Source organism: Diorhabda sublineata, chromosome 11 (assembly GCF_026230105.1).
Source record: "Diorhabda sublineata isolate icDioSubl1.1 chromosome 11, icDioSubl1.1, whole genome shotgun sequence".
Lineage (NCBI taxonomy): Eukaryota > Metazoa > Arthropoda > Insecta > Coleoptera > Chrysomelidae > Diorhabda > Diorhabda sublineata.
In genome coordinates, this window is record NC_079484.1 from 16455739 (window position 1) to 16479946 (window position 24208).

The 24208-nt window shown below is 30.0% G+C and overlaps 1 pseudogene; it reads left to right on the forward strand.

Moving 5' to 3' along the window:
* The first annotated feature begins 1101 nt into the window (after window positions 1-1101).
* On the forward strand, window positions 1102-1862 carry LOC130450133 (cytochrome c oxidase subunit 1-like; annotated as a pseudogene).
* The last annotated feature ends 22346 nt before the right edge of the window (window positions 1863-24208 follow it).

Here is a 24208-nt window from a genome sequence, read left to right on the forward strand (position 1 = left end):
GCCATTTTAGGATTCCTACCTAAATGAATTGTAATCAATAACATAAGTCAAATATACACTTTAAGAGTAATCTTAATTATTAATTACCCTATACTTTTATATTCGATTAACATTTTCCTCTGTAACTATTTTAATAGTAGAAAATCTGGTTAAAGCAACAAAAATTAACAATTTCATTTTTCTATTCTTAAATGCATTCACTTTACTTAGCTTATGCCTCTGCACAAGGATTTTAAATATCCTTTAAGGATTTAAGTTAAGTTAAACTATCAACCTTCAAAGTTGATTATATATTTGATCGAAGCCTTAAAAATTATTTACCTTTATATTTGCAATTTAATATCATACTTGAATATAAGGCTTGGTAAAAGAATATTAATATTAATAAATAAATTTACAAGTTATCGCCTGAACTCAATCATTTTACTGAGTAAATGATTGTTTTCAACAAATCATAAAGATATTGAAACATTATATTTTATTTTTGGGATTTGAGCTGGAATAGTTGGTACCTCCCTTAGAGTACTAATACGCACAGAATTGGGAAAACCCGGAACTTTAATTGGAAATGATCAAATTTACAATGTTATCGTAACTGCTCATGCATTTATCATAATTTTTTTTTATAGTAATACCAAATATAATCGGTGGATTTGGAAACTGATTAGTTCCCTTAATAATCGGTGCTCCATAAAGGCATAGCATATCCCCGAATAAATTATATAAGTTTTTGAGGTGCAGGTACAGGATGAACGGTTTATCCCCTCCTTTCATCTAATATCGCACATGGTGGATCTTCAGTAGACTTAGCTATTTTTAGTTTACATTTAGCTGGTATACCTTCAATTATTTTAGGAGCAATTAATTTTATTAATACAGTAATTAATATACGACCTAAAGATATGACATTAGACCGTATACCTTTATTTGTTTGAGCAGTTGTTAGTTGTTATTACAGCAATTCTTCTATTATTATCCCTACCAGTTTTAGCTGGGGCTATTATTATATTATTAACTGATCGAAATTTGAATACATCTTTTTTTGATATTGCCAGAGGAGGGGACCCAATTTTATATCAACATTTATTTTGATTTTTTGGACATACTAAAATTTATATTTTAATTATTCCTGGTTTTGTATTAATTTCTCATATTGTTAGACAACAAAGAAGAAAAAAAAAAGCTTTTGGTACATTAGGTTTAATTTATGCCATAATAGCAATTGGACTACTAGGATTCATTGTATGAGCTCATCATATATTTACAGTAGGTATAGATGTTGACACCCGAGCTTATTTCACATCAGCTACTATAATTATTGTAGTTCCTAGTGGAATTAAAGTTTTTATATTATTAGCTACTTTTCATGGATTAAAAACTAACTAAGACCAGCAACATTATGAGCATCACGCTTTATTTTTTTATTTACAGCTGGAGGATTAACGGGAGTAGTCTTAGCTAATTCTTCAATTGATATTGTTTTACATGATACTTATTATGTTGTAGCCCACTTTCATTATGTTCTTTCTATAGGTGCAGTATTTGCAATTATAGCAGGAATTGTTCAATGATTCCCTTTATTCACGGGTCTAACCTTAAATAATTTCTACTTAAAAATTCAATTTTTTATTATATTTATTGGAGTAAATTTAACATTTTTTCCACAACATTTTTTAGGACTAATAGGAATACCACGACGATATTCAGATTACCCTGATATTTTTACTCTATGAAATATTGTTTCATCAATTGGGTCTTTAATTTCCCTTATTAGAGTAATTTTTTTATTATTTAGTTTTTGAGAAGCTTTCTCTATACAACCAAAAAGAATTACTTCATTAAAAATAAATTCTTCAATTTAATGATTACAATTTCTTCCTCCACAACTAAGCATCTAAATTCAGGATCTGATACTTAGATAGATCTATCAAGCTATTTCATATACTATGTTAGGCAATTTATTGATTGGTGTTTTATAATTCAATTAGTAGAAATAGATTGAATATTAAGGGTTTGACTGTAAGCTATTTTAATAGTTTGTTATTTAAAGATTCCAGAAAGTTTAGGATTAACTGATTTTATATATGGTAAAGGTGTATAAATATATGGAATATTTCTATCAAGGTGAATTTGAATATTGAATTTTGAAACCTATGAATTTAAAATTTTTACAAGAATTAATACATTTCAAAACCATCGAAAATCTTAATTAATTATTGTAAGTAAAATTTTAATTATTTTTATACATTTATATATATTTTTTATATTGTATTTGACCATAATTTCAATCCCAGACGATGAATACATAAGTATTCGAAAGCTTGGAAAATATTTTAAAGTTAGTCCAATTTGGTTTTTCATTGCCACCTACCCAATGAGAATGATATATATATATATATATATATATATATATATATATATATATATATATATATATTTCTTGGACCTTTGATATATGTCTATTCTTGATGTTCTTGATTTTAGGTACCTTCTGCTTCAAAATTAGTTTTTATTCAATTTGAAAGATAATACAAATAAATTTGACGTTTCGTCTTTTCTTTAAGTCTTTATCAAAATATGATATTGACACTGACAATTTGCGTATTTATATTGATCTATAGATTACCTTTATCATAAATATCGAAATAAAAAAAAATCAAATTAGAGCTTGGTTCTAATAGCAGTAATTAAATTAATTATTTGTAGTTTTATTAGAATTTACAAAATAGAGATATAAATTTTACTTAAATTATTTAGGTCTTTTTTATCATTTATAGCTTTTTCGTTCTTATGAATGTGAACCATTTCTAAAAATATTCTTTTTCGTGTGTTAGATTCCGTGCCAAGAATTTTTGAATCTTTATAATTGGATTTATGTTTTTTTTTTATATTCCATTGTTCGTTAATGCAGTTTTATTTTTTAATCGTATTGATCACCTTTTAGTCTATTTTCCAAATACTGAGATGTCTATCCTATATAGACAGCGTCCAAATTAGTACAAGGCACTCGATATATAATATTATTTCTTTTGTTATTTGGTATTTTAGATTTAAATTTAGTGAAATATTTGGATAACGTATTATGTTCTTTTTGACTTATACTAATATCATATTTATGAAAATACTTTCAAAGTTTTTGGGAAAGCTCTTATACCTACATATGGTAAGGAAAAATGATTCATATTTTGATGTTTGGTTTCTGTTTTGTTTTTTAATTGATTGTAGTATCTGTTTATCCTTTTTCTGAATATAAACTTCTAATCAACTTAAGAAATCGCGTTTTTCGATCTTCCAGTAAAAAAGGATCAGCAAAATCTATCCCAACATTTAAAAAATGGAGAATAAACATTTATTCTAACATCCAGAAGATCACCCTTCAAATATTGTAAACCTTTAGGTTGGGCTTCAGTGCAAATTACATATTTCTAGTAATTTTTTTACAGGCATTTCTAGACGAAATAGGCCAATATTTTTCTCTGGCTGTATATAATAATTGTTGTGTTCCACAATGAAGAGATTTTCTATGGAGATGAGTTGGAATAATATCAGTCACAACATGATAGAGTAAGATCCCAGAGCAATCAGACACAACTTATTTTCAAATGGATAAAGCCTTAGGTTCTCAGTAGTGTCTCATGTACTTAGAATACCTGTGTGTTTATGGAGTTCGCAGAGTGATCCCTGGGCAGGTACCGGGTGAGAAAGGTAACTAAAAATTAAAGTTATTTAACTTAAATTCTAATGGCTGATATTTATATATATATATTTTGTAGAATATTATACTGAACTAGTATTATGAAGTGTCAGACACTTTTCATGGATCAGAACTTTTGTCAGATGCTTTAAAGCTCCACAAAAAATAAAAGAACTTTACTTATTTTCAAATGTCTGACTTTTACCTATGTTATTAAGATAATTACTAAAAAGTTATATTTTATCTGTCAGACAAGTTTGAGTGAACAAACATCCCTTAAATGAAAAAATTATTTAACCGGGAGTGCGAGCGCGAGAGCACTATACATGCATTTAAGAGCGAGTGAGAGGTTCATAGCAACTCGGTTCCCCTTCTTAAACTTACCATCTGCTCCACTCTACTGCGTGTGTGTATGTGCCTGTGGCGCACCACTTAGAGTATACAGTGCAGTTTGGATCTGTAAGAGCACATGTTTTTGTTGTTTATATTGTGTAATTTGTTACTGATATTAAGTTATTTGTGATAGTGAAAACCATGGAAGAAGATAAATTTATGTGTATATTTTGCAAACAATCTCATAACAAATCAATATTATTTACAAATGAAACATTTACAAAATATAAACAAGTTTTAAAACAGCGAGTAATCCATAACCTAAAATTCAAAGACTTAAAATTACCGGAGGATTTGTATGACAATGGTTACCATCGAGAGTGCTATAAAAATTTCACTGCTTTACCAAAGAAATATTATTCTGCCACTCCAGAATATTCAAAAAGTGCTAAAAAAAATTTATTAAGTGATTCTGAAATAACATCATCAGTCAAACAAATAATTCTATAGCTTTAGATTCAGATGTAGTATCAAACTCAAGCCCAGCTAATACTATGTCTGAACCTAACGTAATACCTGAGCCAAGTGTTGAACCTAGTGATGAATCTGAATCAGTTGAGCCAGCGACACATATTTCTGAGGAACTTTGTGTGACTTCCAAATGTGATAGTAATTCCTTTACTCCTAATAATTCATTTGAACGTGATATGACAACTGACAAAACCCAGGCATGTATATATTGTGATCAAAAGAAAAAAAGACATAAATTAAAACTACTAGGGTTGCATTCATGCGATAAAAACCAATTTTCAATGCGATTACATGAACAAGAAGAAGACATGGCAGAATTAATTGAGAAAGTAGAAGATATAACGGATCCAACAATATATTATCACAACAATTGCCAATTAGATTATACTTATAAAATATCGTCGACGAAGAATACAGTAAAAACATCTTGGCATGAGCTTCGCAAACACCATCAAGTTGTTTTTGATGAAATTTGTAATTTTATACAACAAAATATCGTTGAGAAAGGTCGATGTTACTTTCTGACTTATCTCCACAGACAATACATGGAATTATTCAACGAGGAAGTTGGAGATTCTCAGGAAGTTATGGGGAATTACACTTCTTCTAACTTAGAAGATAAAATAAAAAAAAAGCATTTAAGGACGAGATAAAGTTTTTTGTTCATCATAATAAAAAGTTACTTGCTCCGAAACATGTTTCTGTCATTGATGAGGCGTTGTTGAATGATTTGAAGGATCAGGATATTCTCAATAAAGCTGCTTTGATATTGAGGAAATCAGTATTACAAATCGAAAAAAAGAAATTGCCAAATCATTTATCTGTTCAAGATCTTAAAAACGGTGAAGTGTCAGTGCCGGAAGACTTACCCCAATTTTATTTTACTCTTATTGGAGGTAATAACAGTAAAAGAAAAAATAATTTTAAGTGTGTTCGAGTAGTTAAATCTTTGAGCCAGGATGCTGTGTATTCTATCTTAAATTGTAAATATAAAACGTCAAAGCATATTAAGCTTGGAATGGCTTTAAAAAGCTTGACAAGTAGCCGTAATATCATCGACATCATCCACAGATATGGCCATTGCATCAGTTATCCAGGAGTAGAGGAGTTAGAAACTGAAGCAACTTATCATTCCATGCAAAAATCTACTATATGTCCTGAAGCAATTATAACAAACCCAAATTTATGCACTGGAATTGCGTTTGATAATTATGATCGGTTTGTGGAAAGTAAAGATGGGAAAGACACGCTACATGACACTGTTGGTATAATTTACCAAAACGTGGATCCAAATGTTACACAAGAATCAGACACTCCAAATTTGTCTCCTTCCACCAGCGAAGAATCTGGAACGTCGGGGAAAAGACGACGACAGAGAACAATGGATGTTACTGAGGTAGAAGGAAGACCATACATGAAAAAACCTAAGATGACTGATACTTTAGAGATTTCTTTTCATGAAGCTGAAGAAACATTACCTGAAAATTTACAATTATATAAAAACATTGATACAATTTGGATGTTAAATCATGCCTATAATTTACCAAATCTTCCGATGTCGGTTGGATACAATTGTTTAATCAGCAACAATGGAAACAATCCAAAGCAAGTTGTTTGTTATCTAACTCCAATCAATTTATCGCCCACAAACACATCGGTTGTTTTAGAAACAATGGAGCAAAGTTTAAAAATTTGCAATGAAGTAAAACAAGCTAGTATTCAAGTTACCTATGAACTTGCAATAGCAAAAGTAGCTTTACAAATTCAAGCTACTGAAGCACCCAAATTTGATAACTTATTTATTCACTTAGGACCGTTTCACTTACTTCAAAGTTGTAGGAAAATTTATAACTGATTGCGGCTTGTCCAACGTTATGGTCCAAAGCAGTTTGTTTGCTTCAGGCTCAGTTGCTGGATTTCTGGATGGAAAACACTTTAATCGGTGCAAGAGGCTTCATCCGTTGGTGTCAGTAGGTTTAGAGATTTTACATTTTAAGTCCTTTTTAGCTTTTAATAATATTGAAGTGTCGAATGAAATTATTGAAGAACTTGTACGTTTGCAAAATACTCCAACATCAACTTTTGAGATAGAAAATGACGAGTTGAAAGTACTATTAAATAATTATTGTATTTACAAACAACAAACTTTAAGCGGCGAGCATGGAAAAACAGCGCAGTTTTATTTAATATATGTTAACTTAATCAACTATTACTTAACTCTGTCCAGAAGTATTCGTGTTGGAGATTTTGAGTTATTCAAGTACGTATTACCGAAGATCACGAATTTATTTTTTATTTTTAATCAACCTAACTGTGCTCGTTGGACTGTTAGATATCATTCTAATTTATTAAACGTTGCAAATACTCATCCAAATTTGTACGAAGAATTTCATGAAGGTTTTTTTGGCATTCGAAGAACCAATAAGTCTTTTTCAAAGCAACCGATTGATCTTGTTCTTGCACAAACAATAAACGCTGACGCAACGAGGAAACTTACTGGAATCGTGCATTTTACTAATTCAATTTCTGCACGTCAACAATGGGCCCGCAGTCATGATATTAGATCCACAGTAATCAGTTCAGTGTATGAAGATTTAGATCTGCAAAAGGGACAAGATGTTTCAGCTGAGCTTACCAATCATGCTATAAAAACTAACACTAAGCAATTGCAAAAATTTATCGATACTTTTGATCTCTTTATAAATCCATTTGACCCACAACTGCCGAAAGATCTATTAATTAATATTTCATCGGGTAAAGCTGTGTCGGAGCCAGTAGAAAAGTTTTACCGTGGATTATGCAAAAAAAAGTAAAACTGCAAAGAGACTTTTTTGGCCGTATTCTAGGCATATCTCTAGATTACAAAGTTGATATGGAGAAGATTTTATCATATCCTATTACTCCAATGCCATTATCAATGTGTCATATTGATAGGACAATTTGTAAAACCCAGAAGTCAATTTTGATGAAATCTTTGGAGAATTATTTAGAGCACAATTCACCTGATCATATACACATCTTATTAATTGATGGTTTCTTTATGCTGCACACTATGAAAAATATTCCGAAAACTTTTGGTGCAATTTCCAAGAAAATGCTTCTAATGGTAACTCAGGTGAAAGCGACAAGATACGACGTTATTTTTGATCAATATTTCTCTCCTTCAAACAAAGATTATGAAAGAGATCTTCGCAGAGAGTCTACGCAATTACATTTCAACATTACTGGTCCTGATCAAGTTCGTCCGTCAGATTTTTTAAAGGAACTTAAGAATATTAATTTTAAACAAGCCCTTGTTGATTTTTTTATTCAACACTGGGCATCTGATGAAATGATACCATTTCTAGAGAATAAACGAATATTAGTTAATTTTAAACAATGTCACTCTTACATAGTTGATAATAATAAAATCGTATCAAATGTAGATGATAAATAATTTATCATGTCCAGAGCATGAAGAAGCCGATACTAAAATTGTTTTTCATGTATCCAATACAGACGTTCAGGCAACTTTTGTTATAAGATGCTCAGATACTGATATTGCAATAATTATGCTAGGACATATGCATAATTTGATAGATGATGACTCAAATGTATGGTTAAACGCAGGCACCGGAAACAATCAAAGATATATTAATTTGACTGAAGTATATGAGTATTTGGGACCTTCTTTGTGTAGAAACCTTTTAAAATATTAATGAAGAAACATGAATATCAGCAAGCTTTTATGCAGTTTGGAGATCCAGAGTTGTTTACCGATGAGCATGTACAAGAAGATGTTTTCAACACAATTCAAAAATTCATCTGCGAAATTTACAATGTTTCTGGTCTACTTGATATTGATGCTGCTCGACTCCAGCTATTTTTAAATAACTACAGGGTAAATAATATTAACGAAGAGTTCAATCGAAAAAATTTGAAAAATTTTGATGCTAGCAATTTACCACCATGTAAAACTGAATTATTTCAACAAGCTAACTATATTTCTAGTATATGGAATAACGCAAATATAAAAATACCAACTATTTTTACTCCTGAACACAATGGGTGGAAATTAGAAAAAAACCAATACCACTTTTACTGGTTTGATGGTGACCAATTACCCGGAGACTTTAGTGAATTCGTTACTAATTCAGGTATTATACCTTTAACTTAAAGTTTAAAAATTTTTGTACTTATAATTTTGTTTTTTAATTCTTTAAACTGTTTTGTTGCAGAAGAAGCTACCAATAATGACAACATAACTGATGACGAGGATGATGACTCGAACGAACAGTATCGTGATTGGATGAATGATGAAAATTCTAATGATTTTGTCGATGACTATGATGATTAAAAAATATATAAATACTTGCTGTAATTAATCATAATTATATATTCTTCCTTGAAATTATTCTAACTAACTTGTATTTTTTTACAATAAAATAAAAATAATGTCTTATAAAACAAAATAGCTCCTAATCTATTCATTATTTTAAATACATGCAATAAATAAATTTACTTTAATATTTATTAATTATTAATTCAACATTAAAGATCACTTTTTTGAAGTAAGGATGCAAAAATTTTGGATTGAAAGCAGTAAGTATTTTTAATACATTTGAATTCTTTACTTTGAGACGCATGCGCATAGTGCTCTCGCGCTCGCACTCCCGGTTAAATAATTTTTTCATTTAAGGGATGTTTGTTCACTCAAACTTGTCTGACAGATAAAATATAACTTTTTAGTAATTATCTTAATAACATAGGTAAAAGTCAGACATTTGAAAATAAGTAAAGTTCTTTTATTTTTTGTGGAGCTTTAAAGCGTCTGACAAAAGTTCTGATCCATGAAAAGTGTCTGACACTTCATAATACTAGTTCAGTATAATATTCTACAAAATATATATATATATATATAAATATCAGCCATTAGAATTTAAGTTAAATAACTTTAATTTTTAGTTACCTTTCTCACCCGGTACCTGCCCAGGGATCACTCTGCGAACTCCATAAACACACAGGTATTCTAAGTACATGAGACACTACTGAGAACCTAAGGCTTTATCCATTTGAAAATAAGTTGTGTCTGATTGCTCTGGGATCTTACTCTATCATGTTGTGACTGATATTATTCCAACTCATCTCCATAGAAAATCTCTTCATTGTGGAACACAACAATTATTATATACAGCCAGAGAAAAATATTGGCCTATTTCGTCTAGAAATGCCTGTAAAAAAATTACTAGAAATATGTAATTTGCACTGAAGCCCAACCTAAAGGTTTACAATATTTGAAAGGTGATCTTCTGGATGTTAGAATAAATGTTTATTCTCCATTTTTTAAATGTTGGGATAGATTTTGCTGATCCTTTTTTACTGGAAGGTCGAAAAACGCGATTTCTTAAGTTGATTAGAAGTTTATATTCAGAAAAAGGATAAACAGATACTACAATCAATTAAAAAACAGAACAGAAACCAAACATCAAAATATGAATCATTTTTCCTTACCATATGTAGGTATAAGAACTTTCCCAAAAACTATCAAAGTATTTTCATAAATATGATATTAGTATAAGTCAAAAAGAACATAATACAATATCCAAATATTTCACTAAATTTAAATCTAAAATACCAAATAACAAAAGAAATAATATTATATATCGAGTGCCTTGTACTAATTTGGACGCTGTCTATATAGGATAGACATCTCAGTATTTGGAAAATAGACTAAAAGGTGATCAATACGATTAAAAAATAAAACTGCATTAACGAACAATGGAATATAAAAAAAAAACATAAATCCAATTATAAAGATTCAAAAATTCTTGGCACGGAATCTAACACACGAAAAAGAATATTTTTAGAAATGGTTCACATTCATAAGAACGAAAAAGCTATAAATGATAAAAAAGACCTAAATAATTTAAGTAAAATTTATATCTCTATTTTGTAAATTCTAATAAAACTACAAATAATTAATTTAATTACTGCTATTAGAACCAAGCTCTAATTTGATTTTTTTTATTTCGATATTTATGATAAAGGTAATCTATAGATCAATATAAATACGCAAATTGTTAGTGTCAATATCATATTTTGATAAAGACTTAAAGAAAAGACGAAACGTCAAATTTATTTGTATTATCTTTCAAATTGAATAAAAACTAATTTTGAAGCAGAAGGTACCTAAAATCAAGAACATCAAGAATAGACATATATCAAAGGTCCAAGAAATATATATATATATATATATATATATATATATATATATATATATATATATATATATATATATATATATATATCATTCTCATTGGGTAGGTGGCAATGAAAAACCAAATTGGACTAACTTTAATATATTTTCCAAGCTTTCGAATACTTATGTACCTATAAACCTAAGGCTTTATCCATTTGAAAATAAGTTGTGTCTGATTGCTCTGGGATCTTGGACTATAAGCTACGGGCTTTAGTCTGCTGCTTGTTTTTTGGAAAAGAATACCGGCAATGCCTTTCGAGCTAGCGTCAGTATGTAGTTATTTTTTTGAATCTAGGGTTGTATATCGTTAAAACAGGTTCATTTATAAGAATTGATTTTATTTTTGAGACTGCTTTACTTTGACTTTCACCCCAATCCCATTTTACGTTTTTTCTTAGGAATTTCGTTAATGGTGCGACTATTTCGGCATGATTTTTAATAAATTTTAAATGTTTTTATTGCTTCTACCTTTTTTGAACCGGGTTTGATTTCGTTTTCACTAATTTCGTATCCCAAAAAATCAATTTTAGTTTTGAAAAAATAACATTTTTCCAAGTTTAATTTTAAGTTGTTTTTTTCGCATATCTCTAAAATAGTTTCGAGTTTTTCCATTCCCTGAAATATCGATTTTGATGGAATCAAAATATCGTCAAGGTAAATTAATATTTCCGAATGACGTAATGGACCCATAATATTATTCGCCCATCGCTGAAAAGACGCGGTAGCTTTACATAAGCCAAATGGGACCCCGAGGAACTCGTATTGGCCGTCTGGAGTTATAAAGGCTGTTTTATCTATAGAATTTTTTGTTATAGGAATTTGGTAATAAGCCTGTTCCATATCCAAGCTACAAAAATATTTATTTCCGCCTAATTTGTTTATAAGGTCCTCAATATTTGGTAATGGGTAACGATCTTTTACAGTAATAGCATTAAGCTTTCTATAATCAATGCATAGTCCATATAATCTCCTTTTGGTTTTTTACCAAAATTGCGGGGCTGGCATATGAGGAATTAGAGGTTTGTATAATACCTGCTGATAATATTTCATTTATTTGCTCTCGCATTATTGTTTTTTCTTTTTCTGACAATCTGTACGATTTATAGTATATTGTTTGTTTTGAATTTAAGGTTATGGAAAATTCATCATTATTTATTTTGACCAGCTCGGCAGGATATCGTGCAAAGCAAGATTGTTTTAAATTTAGTAAACGAAATGGATCATCCAGTTCGCCATCCGCCAAATCACCTCGTTTTATTACAGAAGACTCAATGTTATTTAACTTTTTGACTTGAATACTATTTTTATTTTCACCTTCATATTTTGATAAAGTTACTTGATTGGGCTTTATTTCCAACATGATATTCGGTTGACTTAATATAGGCTGTCCTATAATAATATCAATTGGTGTATTTACTATTAGGATTTCTGTAGAAAAATCTATTTTATTTATTGAAACATCGGTTTTAATTAGGCCATTTGGAATCACAAATGGCCCACCAAAACCTCTAATAACCGTAGTAGAGGGCATCAATTGTAATTTTGTTTGATTTAGAACCTTTATATTTGCCACATTTATTTTGCAAAAATCGCATCACTTTACGTCCTGCCTTTGTTTGGAACTAGCTTGTCGTTTAAAGCAATCCTTGGTAGCGTGGTTTGTAAGACGGCATACTGAACATCGCGATGGCTCTGGTCCGCCCTGTTTTGAAGTAGACGGTTTAGTGTCCTAACTTCCCACAAATGTAACACTCAATTTTAGATCTCTTTTCTGAGGGAGGTTGTATTGCGCTTTTTTTGGGGGCTTTGATAATTGTCCATAGGGGAAATAAATCCTGCGTACAGCTCATCTGGAGTGGTACATTGAAATGCACGAGCGTTTGGCTGCAACTCATCAGAGAGTTCTCGAATTATACAGCTTCATTGTCTAGTCGGCATTGTTGCGTAAGATTCAGTTTCGCATGATAGTAGTGAGTCATGCTTTCGTCGGGACTTTTGCCCTGGATAACGCTGTTTTCCAGTTAGCCCAAGTTCTGTCATAGTTGTCCAAACGAAAAAACCATTCACGTGCTGCGCCCCTTAACTTCATTTGCATGTATATATCCAGTTTTCTCATAATCGGTCCATCCGTAAATCTGGGAAAGTTGTTCAATTTTATTTAGCCATGTAATCACAGTGTGATAGCGATCATCGGGATCGAACGGCGGAATAATGTCACCTTTTACTGTTAGTTTTCCAGAGCTGGTATCCTTGGCTGTTACGGCGTCAATGTTTAAATCTTCTGAAGTCGCTAAAAGTCCTGGATTTGAGTCAAATTTTCTTTTTAGAGCAGCTGTAATTTGTTTTTGAATAACTTTTTCAATTAAATTGTCTTACATTTGACTTTGACGTATTTCCGCGCCACCTTCCTCGATGTTACTCATTTTGTCCGTAAAAAAGCCACTTTTTTAGCACTTTTAACTGGTAAAATCGAAAACAAAAATTAAGCTCGTTTAAGATCCCACTTCTGAATGATTATACGAAGCTGAAAGGAAACGCATTTATTTGGAAACCACAGTTTTATTGCCACTAAATTCAACTATTTAACATCCGCACCAGCCGTTTGCTGAGAACATAATAATAATGACTGATATAATTATAAGTTTAAATATTAGTTTAAAATTTACAGAATAAATTTTAAAAATTATTTGTTTTTAATTTTAGTCAATGGGAAAAATTTTACAGGAAGTTTATTTTGTGTTTATTTAATTCTATTTATATTAAAAATTTTATTTTAACTTAAAAATTAGGTGTTATTTGTTATTATATATAAATTATTATATAGAAGAATTGAACAGTGATTAAAATTATTAATTATATTATATTAATTATATTATATTAATAATATAATTTTATTTTATTAATAGTAATTAATTGCTTAGAACAATTTCGATATAAAATTTAACAAGTGAAATTTTAAATTTTAATGATAAATTTGAATAAATTTATATATAAGATGTATATATATATATATATATATATATATATATATATATATATATATATATATATATATATATATATATAAAGTTACTAGAAACTCTTAACATTATTGAAAATTTCATATTAAAGATATATCTTGGGTGATATAAACATTTTTATTATTTTAATCTATTAAACGTTTATATCGGAAAAACCTATATGTCTAAAATTTTTTATGAAAATTTCCATGATTGATTAGCATTTATCGTTAGTGTAAAAAAAATTTACGAAAAATTGCACAAAATTCTGTTGCAAAAAATGTGCAGAAAATGCGGCAAAATTTTAAAAAAATGAACATTTTTTAATAAAAAATTTTTCTTTCTCCTATTAACATCCTAGGTTATTTTAAATTCCATTAGAAACTCTTTTATTAAAAAAATAATGATGTGCCTGAAAAAAGGGTAATTTTGATAGAATTAATTGTATGTAATCCACCTTCATTAGCCCCCACCCCCGTCCCCCAAAAAATTACACTTAATAGATCAAACTATTTATTTTAAAGTTAATATACATCTTATATTAAAGTGTAAAAAAGTAAGCTAAGTTCAAGCTACTGTGCTCATACCCCATTTATAAAGGTTACTTTCCTTTTTAATAATAAAATCATATTTTTTACTTCAATAATAATTGGAAGTTTAATTTTAATTACATCTTATTTCTGATTTAATATATAAATTGGTCTAGAAATTAACCTTTTAAGAATCATCCCCTTAATAAAATAAAATATTTTTCCCGCAGAAGCGTAATTATTTCATTAATTTCTTCCCAATTATGTCCCCAATAATTCTGATACTTGGTTCCCCGAAGTAATAAAAGGTTTAAATTGAATAAATCACCTTATTTTATAAACATGACAAAAACTAGCCCCAATAATTTCAATTATGTATAATTTAATAATAATAATTTTTAACATTTGTAATTAATTACTTCTTCTATCGTAACAGGAATTCAAGGGTTAAATCAAACAAGACTACGAAAAATTATAGCATATTCTTCAATTAACCATATCGGTTGAGTGCTGGCAGGAATATTGAATGGCAAATTAATTTTATTAGTATATCTCATTATTAAATTTTTTTTACTTTAAATATTGTTACTTTTTATAAAATTGATCTTATCCACTTAAACCAACTTTTTAATTCATTAAATACAAACAAATTAATTAAATTATTCTTTATTTTAAATTTTTTATCTCTAGGATTTTTACCGAAATGAATTGTAATTAACAATTTAATTTTAAGCCAAATATATATTTTGAGGGTAATTTTAATTATTACAATCTTAATTAATTTATACTTTTATATACGATTAACATTTTCCTCTCGAATTATTTTAATAGTAGAAAATCTGGTTAAAGCAACAAAAATTAACAATTTCATTTTTCTATTCTTAAATGCATTCACTTTACTTAGCTTATGCCTCTGCACAATGATTTTAAATACCCTTTAAGGATTTAAGTTAAGTTAAACTATCAACCTTCAAAGTTGATATTATATTTGATCTAAGCCTTAAAAATTATTTACCTTTATATTTGCAATTTAATATCATACTTGAATATAAGGCTTGGTAAAAGAATATTAATATTAATAAATAAATTTACAAGTTATCGCCTGAACTCAGTCATTTTACCGAATAAATGGTTGTTTTCAACAAATCATAAAGATATTGAAACATTATATTTTATTTTTGGGATTTCAGCTGGAATAGTTGGTACCTCCCTTAGAGTACTAGTACGAACAGAATTGGGAAAACCCGGAACTTTAATTGGAAATGATCAAATTTACAATGTTATCGTAACTGCTCATGCATTTATCATAATTTTTTTTATAGTAATACCAATTATAATCGGTGGATTTGGAAACTGATTAGTTCCCTTAATAATCGGTGCTCCATAAAGGCATAGCATATCCCCGAATAAATTATATAAGTTTTTGAGGTGCAGGTACAGGATGAACGGTTTATCCCCTCCTTTCATCTAATATCGCACATGGTGGATCTGCTGCCAATACATTGGTACGTGGCTTTCTTCCAAAAACTTTTTATTTGCAAAACTGTACACTTATATTAATACACTTGTATTAAAACGGAAGATGAATCAGTGTGTAATGATACTTTCAGTATCATTCACGGAATTTTTTCTAAGTCTATTTTCGTACCATCAGCGCGAGTTGAAAACAACAGAATTTAGCGCTCGCGCTTCGCGCTAGGAGAGTTGACGTAATTTCCCTCTATTTGTTATGAAAGTATGAATAAAAAAATAAAATACATTCAGTTATTTCTTGAATATTTGAAGGTACGTCCTCGCGCTCGAATCACTGGAAGGAATACATGTCATCTTCGAGTTTCCAGCCGAATTCCAGAATATTTAGAGTTTCATTGGGCACTGGAGAAAAGGTATTTTTCCACATGTGTCCAATGTATGAATCTCGAAGTAATTGCTGCTTGAGTTCACGCTTACAAGGTGGTAATGTGCAAGCGTCAAAGTCTTTTAATTTTTGTTTGAAGTCGTCCGTGGACTCGATGTTAGTAGTATATGTCGAGGAGAATATTTTTAATCGAGCTTCATCGACATTCGAGCAATTTTTTACCCCATTTTTTACTGTAGCGTAGATTTTGCAGACAAAATCTTCGAGCGTGTCAAAAGAATTTTCATAATTGTCGCTTCGTGGATCTTGTAAAGCTGTAAATGCTTTTTGATATTGTTCATTTTCTGAGTACAGCGCCCACAGTTTTCTTTTCTCCTTTTTATAAAAAGCTGGGTTGTAATCACAGCCCGTTAATGCGTGGAACGCTGGTAAACCAGAGCATTTGACGCTTCCCAATGTGTCATAAATTTTATTGATATTTATGTACCGCCGATTGTTGCCCGTACCATACAACATCCAAATCGTGAGGGATGCTGACAATTGAGATCGATAACGCCCAGTAACCAAAATACGGCTCAAGATTCTTCCGGTCTTTCTCACAACCACTCCAATTTATTGACTAATTCAAGTGATCAAATGTCTTCGAGTAAGTGGAAACTTTCCATTTGTTGTCGAGTAAATTTTATTGATGAAAACATTAGAATTTTGAAGTTAAGGGAAATTTGTTAAGATTTTTCAATATTGAAAGTAACACTGGTCAAAATAAGAAAAATTTATAACATAACGATTGTAACATAAATTCCTACTGTTTTTTACTCATCCTGTAGAGTTTGGAAAATATTCTTGTGTAAAAGTTAATCTCAATTATCAAAAATATTTTCAATTATATATTTTTAAATATTGTGAGAAAAAGAGTATTGAACGTGTGTGTTATAGGTATAATTTTGACCAGTGTAACTTTTAATTCGTATCAATTTGTAATTGAATGATGTCTTGTCCAATTAGGATATTCGACACCTACGATTTCTAATGGTAGACAATTACAGCATTTCCCCAGTAGTCGTTCGAGGTATGTAAATTTTTACGTATCAGATTTCTTGAATTATTCTTATTCCTCCTTCTCCTACCGCTCCCACAATTTTATCCAATGTGTTTTCAATGCTTTTTCGGTCTTTTGCCATTATTTGTTTTGTTTGGATAATTATGAACATTACATTACATTCCCTTAGATATTATGTCTTCCACTGCTTTATTTAACAATACCGAGTCCATCACCACCTCACTATACTCCAAAGTTTATTCCAAATTTTATTTTTCCTTTTGATTTTTTCATCATTTTAACCATTATTATTTTTTTGTCTGGTTGTTTCATGAACTTGCTAATTGGCCTTCCTTTCAAACATTTAGTGTTTGAAAATGATATTCATGGCTAATTTACAAATTCAATACTGATATTGATCTTTTCACTAATACACTTAGGAGACTTTTTGAAATCATACTTTATAAAGCTTCAAATTGCTCTAAAAACTGAAAAAGAATTTAAGGATAAGGGTGGTAGCGGACAAGGTTGATACGTTCAGTTGAATAGAAAAATGTTTATGAGAGGATATAACATGTGCTATTCATTAAAAAGACCAAATTTTAACGTGCATACTTTTGGTTTTGTTATAATAAAATGTTGATATTTTTTTTTGATTCTATTATTACCAAATTCTGACAGCAAATGTACCAACTTTATCGACTACGACCCATATAATGTCCTTATTTTCCACTATTTAGTGTACTTTTAAATTTTTATGAAGGGTGATTTTGAAAAAAAATTTTATGAAATCTTTTTAGTTTTTTCCTCCTTATGTCAATATTTGAATTAATATACTCATTTTGTGCCTCCTTCTACTTATTTCAATAATTGTTTGTCGAGTATTTGAGTTCCATGTTTCGATTTTTTCTGTTTTTTACTACATATTTTTCCACGTTCCTGGAATTGAAATTTTGTTACTAACTGCATGTAATCGATAGTTTTCAACAAATTTTTTTATTTATACTTTCCGTAAAACGAATTTGTATCCGTATAGCGACGATGACCAGCATCATCAGAAGTCCGATTCTTCACCGATATGTACAACAAAAAACAATCCACTGCCCGAAGAAAAGAAAAATAAAATAATGGAAGATCTGAGGATTTTCGTCCAAATGCAAGTGGGTAGGGCCAGAAAATATTACAAATCTGATATCGATTGGTTCCAGAAAATGGAACCATACGTTTCTGACGAAAACTTATTTTGAAATAGAAATGAAATTTTATTTTTCCTTTTGATTTTTTTATCATTTTAACCATTATTATTTTTTTGTCTGGTTGTTTCATGAACTTGCTAATTGGCCTTCCTTTCAAACAGTCTATTTAGTGTTTGAAAATTATATTCATGGCTAATTTACAAATTCAATACTGATATTGATCTTTCCACTAATACACTTACGAGACTTTTTGAAATCATACTTTATAAAGCTTCAAAAGTGCACTAAAAAGTGAAGAATAACGTAATGATAGAGGTGGTAGCGGACAAGGTTGGTACGTATGCCGACTAAAGGTGGTAATAATTCATTTGAATAGAAAAATTTATTATAACAAAACCAAAAAATTGGATGGTATATGAGAGGATATAAAATGTACTATTCTGGAGAAAGACAAAATTTGAACGTGCTTACTTTTGGTTTTGTTATAATAAATTGTTGATATTTTTTTTTTAATTCTATTATTACCAAATTCTGACGGCAAACGTACCAACTTCATCCACCGCGAACTATATACTGTCCTAATTTTTCACTATCACACTATCCTGTTGAATTTTACTAAATCTGCATCCAGCACTATTTGTTTTGTTGTTATTATAACTGTTTTCATCATTTATTGTTTAGTTTTTTCCTCCTTATGTCAATTATTTGAATTAATATACTCATTTTGTGCCTCCTACTTATTTCAATAATTCTTCTTGTTTATCGACTATCTGTTTAAGTTTTTGTGTTCCGAGTTCCGATTTTTTTATATTATAGGCATTTCTGTGTAATATTAGATACATATTTTTCCACGTTATTGAAATTGAAATTTTGTTACTAACTGCATGTAATCGATAGTTTTCAACAAATTTTTTTATTTATACTTTCCGTAAAACGAATTTGTATCCGTATAGCGACGATGACCAGCATCATCAGAAGTCCGATTCTTCACCGATATGTACAACAAAAAACAATCCACTGCCCGAAGAAAAGAAAAATAAAATAATGGAAGATCTGAGGATTTTCGTCCGAATGCAAGTGGGTAGGGCCAGAAAATATTACAAATCTGATATCGATTGGTTCCAGAAAATGGAACCATACGTTTCTGACGAAAACTTATTTTGAAATAGAAATGACCAGAGATTATAATCGTATAATTATAAAAAATGAATCGAACTTCAATTTACGGCAAATATCACCAAGAAGATTCATTCGAATTTTTAAAACTCTGTACCTAGGAGGGACAAGGCGGGAGTATAATTGTATAATTCGTTTTTTTATGTTATTTGCTATTTAATTTGACGAAGCTATGTGAAAGATACATAATGCTGACAATTTGAACACTATAAATCCGAATAGATGCATAAAATATCACAACTTGTATAAATATTTGAAAAATTGTAATACTTTTTATGAATGCACCAATTATCAATCCACATTATATTTGGTCGACAAGAATAATGAAAAGATCCTTAAGAATATTGTCACTCAGTTATAATCGATATAAATGTAATTCACGACACCATACTCTTGATGTATATTTAGTATGTTTGAGATAAATGCATAAAAGCAGTAATTGGTTTATCACATATTTATTTATTATACTTATTATTATTTAAAGTTAATATGATAAATTGAGCTTCTGAAAGCTCCGAAACAATGATACAAAGATTATAACTTAATTAGCATGCAGCAAAATACAGTCGGTGGAAATTCATGTCGTAGTACCAGAAAAGTGATAATTGAACGGAAAATTCCTTTGATACATTTTGCGAAAATCACCTGAAAATGATTTTACTTAGAATCATTTGTATTAGGTCCAATTATTTTTATTTTATATTATTTTTTTGTTGGCAATAAAATATTCAAAATACAACGATTTTATTTTGATCCTTTCCTTCCTTAGTCTTTACATTTTCCCACTATGTATATACTTGATACGTGAAATACAATATGGATTGTTATCAAATATTTTTCCAAAGTTCTCTTTGTTTGCCTAGTTCCTTTTGACAACTACAATCATACAATCCTCCGTCTCTTTTACATAAAATTTTGTTGGGAATTTTGGAAGTTTTTAATTTTCTAGGACAATCATGGTGATAAGTGGAATGTGAACATCGGCATATTTTTCAAAAAGAACGTTGTGAGAAGGGGACGCTTATTTAGCGCAACTATCTTTCAGGATTTGAGGAGGAATAGTTTGAAGATTTCTTCTAAATACATGTCAAAAATAATTTGTTCCGTGGTTTTTCGAATTCCTGTTGTACAACTGAATTATCTGGGAAAAGAACATTGAACCGGGGTTCAATGGGAGAGAATCGGAATTGTTTGGTTGTAGTTTTGAGATGTTGAGTATGTTGAGAAAGGTAATACTTTATAAAAAAAATTAATTTGTACCTATTTTATCAGTGGCCTCATTTAGTATTTTAGTATAATAAAAATGATATTGTAAAAAAAAGGAGCAAAAGAATATTTTTCGTAACCTTAGCGAGTTGAGAAATGGAAGAATATATGTTCTAAAAAACTATGTGGATTCTGATTGAAATTAAACAAATATAAAAATACAAACATAGAAAAATAACATAAAAATTAAGAGAGTAGTGGCGGGTTATAGGGTGGTTTCGGGTAGATAATTGAGTAGAAGTGAGGTGTTGTATATCAGTTTTTTTAAAGTAGGGTGAAGAATTGTTCTGGATCTAGAGGATGATCTAATTAATCTAGAGTTATGTAACTTTGCACATCATGCAAGGAATGTACTTTTGCTGTTTGTGAGAGAGTTTCGGCCCATTCTTTATAAAGCAGCTCTCTGAAATTGTTTTTACGTGAAAATGAACCTTCTACATTGCTTTATGGCACCCTCTTCTATTCCTTGCAAACACGAACCCGGAGGAGATGTTTTGGATCGAATAGAGGTCAGTCTTCCTCTTCGGAATAGCAATGTTAACAAATCTCGTTAGGCTCGCGTAGGCGTATGATCTTAGTTTGATATTAGTTGTTTCCTCGACCTAAGACTATAGCGCCCATATGTTCTTCTCTCCTCCTATCCTTCCTAGTTAGAAGTTCCTGCCCAAACTGATCTTTTTTTGTTTTTAGATCCCATTTTGTTGCATAGCATCTTCGAATATGAAAAAATGCATTTGAAGAAAAACATGATAGACACTCTCATCCAATTATATTTGAATATCTCACGGAAGCAAGAAGCTTTATGAATTTTTCTAAACTGCGGCCAAACTTTCAGTATTCTTAGTAGAACTGCGTCTCCCTAACAAATAAATAACTAGAATGAGGCGTTTTGTTTGATCTTTGTCCTTGTTTTATTTTAAATATGTTACATAATTTATTATCTGATATTAACAAAATGTTCTATTCTATTTTGTTAACTTCCCTTTTCAACGTTTCTGTCGTTGGTACAGATTCATCTTGTTTATTATAGATACTTTTGTTAGTTTTTGACACCTGGAGCAAATTATCATCATTAGTACCTCTTTCGGCTGCTTTTCCTACCTTGCATACGTTCTCTGCCTTTTCGCTAGGAAATTTACGTTTTCTTATATTTATATTGATACTTTAATTTTAATATTTTTCTATTCTCGACCTACACATATTGTAATCTTTGTTTTGATAACGACTCACCTTTTCTCGTGTTCTCTTTTATACAAATTGATTATTTAATCCTGTTATTTTCTCTTCTTCATTTTCAATGCCTTTTATATGCCATTTTCAAAACTAGGCATCTACTTGTATTTTAACTTTATTATCACCTCAGTAACTTCCCAATTTGTTCTCATTTTTTCTCTTTCATCACACAGGTCTTTTCCATATTACAACGACGTTATCTTTATCTTCCCCATATCACTTCAATTTTTGCTGTCTGTGTAATCAATTTAGAATTTTCATTTCATATCCAATGTTTATTCACTTAATCTCTCAAGTTCTACAGCATATACGATACTGTCGGTAAGTTTTTCGTTAGTCTAACCAAATTGCAATTAAACGAAGGTCTATCTTCAAAGTTGACTTGAACGAAATCGCCAATTTTAAAGTCACAGCAAGTTTGCTCCACTTTGGTCCGCGGTGGAATTGTTTAATATAATCAATAGATCATTAATGCGGAAATCACTGTTGTTTGATTAGTTTTTTGAATTAATAAGAACTGATTGAATGTCTTGACAAGCGTCGATCAACCGTAAGATTTTGAGGAAACCGAACATAGGAAATACAGTGCTGCCATTTAAACTCTACTTATGTTAAATTTGGGTCAGCTACTGAGCACTGCCGACTTTCGACCCTTTCGGACCTTTTTTGTAACTGCAACAGTAGTTAAAAGCAGGTACACCGAAGGTCCGAAAAGGGTCGGGCGTCGGGGGACTACTGGATTCACCAGTAGAGGTAGCTGACCCAAATTCAACATAAAGCTTAAATGGCAGCATGATGTTTCCTATGTTCTGTTTCCTCAAAATCTTACAGTAAACTAATCGTTTAAACTATTCGTTGTCTATTTCAATGAAATGATTACTTACACTTTTTTTCCATTCTTCTGAGTTAATCTTAGAAAACTCAAATTCAACCAATTTCAATTGAGAAACAGATTTTTCATCCCATGTTATAGAGTGAAAAACTGGAAAAGAACTTATTTTAAAATTTTTTTCATAGGCTACCACTGACGAACAATAAATGAATGCAGCAGCTCGTTTAGATCGTCAGAGCACGCCTTCATTGTAATGGCGACGATGGAGGGGCGTAAAATAGGGCGTGCCTTTAATGGTGCAGGTCAGAGGGAGCAAATACTTCTAAGTACGGCCATGATGAAATTTTTGAAGATGTCTTCCGGATCAGAGGTCTATATAATGTTTTGGTTGGAGTTTTAGCTTTGTCCAAGAAATTTTTTAATAAAACACTTTAAAGAATTTCGACAGTTAATAATAGATAATACCTAGTACCTAATAATAAAATGGCTTATCTTGGCTCTACCAGCACACAATTTGTACCCAATAAAATATATAAGGTAAGTGACACAAACTAATGGCCACATTATTTTTTGCCGATTTTTTAAGAGGTGACTGTTGACTGAAAAAAATAAAGTAGTTGAAAATGATAGTTAAATTATTAACAATCAATAAGCCCTGCAATTTTACAGAAAAAATATTGTGAAATTGATTTTCAGTCATTTTTTACTTTTTTGCGCATTGGCCTTATCAAGGCTAGAGGTTCTAAATAAGGACAATAATAAAAAGCACGGTTGGTGTTTATTTAAGTTGAAAAATAAATTAAAACTGACTGCAAATGAAAGTTCAATTAATTCTACCTGTATTTTGAAAATCAAACAATATAATTTTGAATCATGCCAAAAGAAATTTTGATAAATTTCAACTTCACCTAAGTATAACCTAATCTAATATAAAATTTATTGTCATTTATATTCTAACCAATAAATATTCAGCTACATTCATAATATACTTTATTTAAATTATTCAGATCTTTTTTATCATTTATTGCTTTTTCGTTCTTATGAATGTGCACTATTTCTAAATATTCCTTTTTTGTGTATTAGATTCCGTTTCAAGCGCCCAAATTAGTACAAATCACTCGATATATAATATTATTTCTTTTGTTTTTTGGTGTTTCAGATTTCGATTAAGTGAAATAAGTATTTGGATGCAGTAATTCGTTCTTTAAGACTTGTACCTACTAATATCATATTTATTGAAATATAATTGTGGGGAGAGTCCTTATACTTATGGTTAGGTTGTA